Source organism: Lygodium microphyllum, chromosome 12 (assembly GCF_053477565.2).
Source record: "Lygodium microphyllum isolate KBCC chromosome 12, Lygodium_microphyllum_v1.1.10, whole genome shotgun sequence".
In the NCBI taxonomy this organism is placed as follows: Eukaryota; Viridiplantae; Streptophyta; class Polypodiopsida; order Schizaeales; family Lygodiaceae; genus Lygodium; species Lygodium microphyllum.
In genome coordinates this window covers 76,771,791-76,776,617 of record NC_141146.1, presented here as the reverse complement: position 1 = coordinate 76,776,617, position 4,827 = coordinate 76,771,791, and positions in this window count along the sequence as shown.

The window sequence follows — 4,827 nt, the reverse complement described above, 5'->3', positions numbered from 1 at the left end:
ATCTCTTAATGCCATGTTGATTTGTATGACATAATGGTGATTACTAGACAGACTTAAAGTGCTTATTATTTAGGGGTTAATACATACTTTTTTACATCTAATGCCTAGGTTATAATGCCTAAGAGAAGAATAAGCATTCTCTCAATAGAAGTATGTAACAGAAAATATGAAGAAGGGAATTGGATCATTGATATGTATCATTACTCGTCTTAGGTACATATGTGTCAAAGTATGAAGGGAGCTTTCAAGGTGAAAGCAACTGCAATTGTAAATGTATAAAATTTTAGCTTTAAGACAAAGGAATGTTGATTCTCACCTTGTAACAGAGGCATTTGTACAACATGTATTCATGCAAATACATATTGGGTCCATTGTGTCATTTCAACAAAACATTTCAAACAATAAGTATTTGCAACTCATTGTGTTCAATGATAAATTTCATGATACGTATGCAACTATTTGTCTCGTATTTACAGAAGTTTACCCTTTGGATTGCTATGAGTGGCAAAATGTTGAGAGTTTCACAGGTTCTTTTAAGTGTTACCACCTCAAAATTGGTAGAATGCTCTTTGAGGGGCGTACATCTAAGCAACTTGCAGAGGACCTTGTTTTTCTCTGAGTCAAAGTCTATATTATCCAAGGGGGACCAAGAATACAAAAATTTCAGCAAACATATTGAACTGTATGAAGCCAAGCACCAGCTCAAAGAATGTACATCTAATCTGGTTCATACCAATTTCAAATTTTTCACATATGTTCAAGGAATGTAAGGGTTTGAGACGTACCAAAAGCACATACATCATAAAAAGTGCATCGGAGGATTATGTAACAAGGATTCTAGGCAAAACTTGGATATACAAAATGACTCACAATCCAAACGCAATGGAGTCACAACAAGCGACATGGCTTTTAAGTAAAAAATTTCTCTCTTAGTTGACTATTATCTTACTTTTGGATGGATCGTCTAACTTTTCTTTCCAATTACAAGTATTTTGTTACATGATAGACTTTATGCCTACTGTTCAAGTATTGTAGATGGAGGATGCTCAAGGGTAAATGGTTGTGCCTTGATCAAGATATGCGTGAAAGTGCAGCCGTGGATGTTACTGTCATTGTGAGCCTTTATTGGAATGCGAGGAAACTTCACACATACACTCGTTAGGTGGCCAAGAGTCCAAAGTATTGTTTTTTGAAAAAAAATGCTTGCAAACCCCTAGTTGGAAGTTGTGGTATTGATTTCTTGATTATCAATCCATCCATAATTTTGGTGTGTGGGATAATTTTTAAAATACTAAACTGTATCAAAATGTGACAAAACTTCACACGCACACTTGTTAGGTGGCCAAGAGCCCAAACTATTTTTTTTGGAAAAAAATGTATGTAGACCCGTGGTCCAAAGTCTGGCTTTTTCTTGGAAAGTGGCTCTAGATGCCAGACTTTGGACCAAGGGTCTACATGCTTTTTTTTTCAAAAAAATATAATTTGGACTCTTGCCCACGTAACGAGTGCGTGTGTGAAGTTTTATCGCATTCCGATACAGGGTGGTATTTTAAAATTTATCACACACCAAAATTATAGATGGATTGATAATCAAGAAATCAACATTGCGACTACTGGCCCTTAGAAATTTCGTACCACATAAATTATACAGAGGCATCAGGAGTAAAGTCTACAACAAGAAATGGCAAATTTTTGCATGTTTTTCCTTATTGAAATTGATAGTGCTAGCAAATATTGTCAGTAAGAGTTAAAAATACAGTGAAGATGCATAGTCAAAGTTGAGAGCGAAGGACATTTGTAAAAATTTAATTCATATTTTAAGGATGCGTACAACAGTTTTGCACTGGGATATAGTCATATGTCCAATGCATGAGGAGAACACTATGTCAAAAAAGATAACATTACAAATCTGCTCATTCCATTGGAACAAATGCATCCTTCACTGCTTGAAGATTTCTTATAAGTTGGAAGTCCTTGGGAGTTACAATGATTGGCTTCGCATGTATGTACAATGCTAAGCATTAGTCATCAAGTCAACTAAAAAGGCCTCAGTAGCACACTGTAGAGCATGAAGAAATTCTTTTCTAAAGCGATCAGGTCTATCCTAACCTTGTGCCAAAAACCACCTCCTGCTTTCTATGCGATAGAGGTCTTGCACAATCTCACGAACAAGTCTCGAGAAGCTCGCCTTCGGAATGATGAGATCAAAAGAGCGTTGATACCTCCTGATTTCTCTCAAGGCAACAATACTTGGCTTCCACTTGTATTTCTTGTGGGACGGCTTGAGGAAGCTGGGTTAGGCTAAGAAGGGGGTGCACTTGAGCTAGTAGATGCTCCAAGGGGTTGAACACGATATGGGGCTTTGAGCGGAGGCTTATTTGCAACTACCTTAGGCCTAGCCATCTTTCCTGCATAAGAGATGTGAGAACTCAATGAATAAGATAGAAAGTGAAACTCTCTTTTATATAACCCTAAACTGTAAGACTCATTCACATAGATGCACACTCTCTCTTTCTCTCTTAAACTATGAATTGCATTCACATTGAACACATTGTTCATCTTATTGTCTTAGCTCTCTTTGCACCCATTTGCTATCTTGTCGAAGCCTTGTTTCTTGTCACCTGACATGGTTTTCTTTGGCACTTGAGGCTTCATAACACACTCTTTTAGTGACATGATGTGATTCCATCATGTCTACATCGGATTCATCAACACTTTCATTTGCTCTCTTTTGCGAGAGTTTATCCTTATCTGCTACTATAATCCTATACCACCAAGATAGCATATGGATAATTGGATTGCTACCATTCACCTCTCCACCAGGATCGGTCTTTCTTTGGTATGCACCACGTGCTATCCAATGTGAATTTTCCATCCCTTGTGTGGACCAAACTCCGATGCTTCTTCCCTTTTCTGCAAAGTATGGCCCATGTGCCTCAACAATATGCTACAAAGACACATGGAGGGGAGCTACGGAGCTCTACCTTGAGACCTATGGACCGCTTATTGATCAAGAATTTCAAGCCGAGTAGCCATGGCTATCTCTCACATAGCCAATGTGCAATGCCTATCTTACAGTGTCGTATTGCTGCGCATTCGAGGTGTGAAAACCGCCCAAAAGTTGTGTGTGTGTGTGTTGCTTACTGTGTTTTAAAAGGAATGGCTTCCTCTGCTTATGACACAAGACCCGTTTTTGAACATCTGCAGAAGTTGTCAAATGATGACAGAATCGGGGAGTCGATTGCTGTGTTGGAGAATTTGAACCAACAAGCCATTCTCTTGGTGTGGGATATTATATGGCCACAGAGAGAGAGAGAGAGGGACAGAAGGACTGAGGGGAGACAGAGAGATAGTCACTTGTTGCTGCACAATTGACAGTAATGGCTTCATTCTTTCATGACAGCACAACACGGGAGGTTGCTGCAAAACATGGTTTAGTTACCATTGCATTAGACATCTTATCATGATTTGAGATAAAGAAGGGCACTGATACTTTGGTTACTGTGCCAAAATGGGCAACTACTTTGCTGTTAGTCCTGGACCTTCTGTTACAGTATAAACCAAAGATGTCAAAAGAGACTGAGGAGCCTGCCAGGTCAAGCAACATTGGAGATGCAAGTGGATCAGGCGCTGGTCTAGATCATCAGAGATCTGAGGTGAGAGGTCTTGTAAATGAAATGGAGTCAGATCCTTTTATTGCCACACTTGGCAAAGTTGCAGGATTTTTGACAGAAAATGAGCAGCATCATGCAATGACTATAGCATGCAATTTCCAGCTATAACAGTGCAAGCTGTTCTGCAACTGTGTGCAAGACTCACTAAGACGCATTCTGTTGCTATTCAATTCCTTGAAGCAGGGGGGGATTGACTGTGATCTTGAATCTTCCAAGGCAGTCCCTTTTTCCTGGATTTGACAGTGTTGCTGCTGCTATTATCTGACATTTGTTGGAGGATATGCAGACATTACAGCAAGCTATGGAGCTGGAAATAAGGCATACACTCATGGCAACTCTTCAATGACACAATGGATGCGTATCCACTCGCATGTTTTTGACAGCACTAGCACCTGTTGTTTTGAGAGATCCTGGAGTTTTTATGCAAGCTTCAGTGCTGTTTGCCAGATTGAGAACATTGGTGGCCGGCTTCATATTGTTCTGGCAAAAGAAAAGGACAAATTTAAGGATGACAAAGACAAAGGTAAGGTTGGAACTACGCTTGAAGACATGTATGGAAAATGTGGAATCTGGGCGAGGCTGCTTTACTAGTTGGAAGGGGAGAAAAAGCAAGAGAAGAAAAAACAGGCAGAAAAAGGAGGAGCTTTTACGAGAGCAGGAAACGGAAACAGAAAAAAAAGCCTTCGCCATGCTAGCAAAAGGGGAAATTCTTTTGGCTACCTCGACAAATATAGAGGAGTCTTACATTGGCATATCTAATCCATCAACAGTCAATTGGAAAGAAAAAGCATAGCAAAATCTGGGAAGTTGGCAACTCTGCAGTTTCGTGCTAATTGACCAGCTCTTCTTTTCTGCTACTCATCACAGGAGGCAATTATATACTAGTGAAGGTGTTGGCTGGCACTCCTGTATTTCCTTTTGTGTTGTGGTCATACAACCTGTTTTTGTTCTCGTCTGCAACCGTTTCTCTGAAGGCTACAATCTCCTGGTCATGTGAGAGTTTCTGACAGAAAACAGGCCATCCGTGGTGTCTTCAATCCTGCCATTTCTGAGCAGCTTCTTGCTCTCCCCTCCATCGTCAAAGCTGACTCCATGTGGGATCCAAGGCCGGCTAGTGTTCCAAGCGGTGCTAATAATGCAGGGTCGAGTGTGC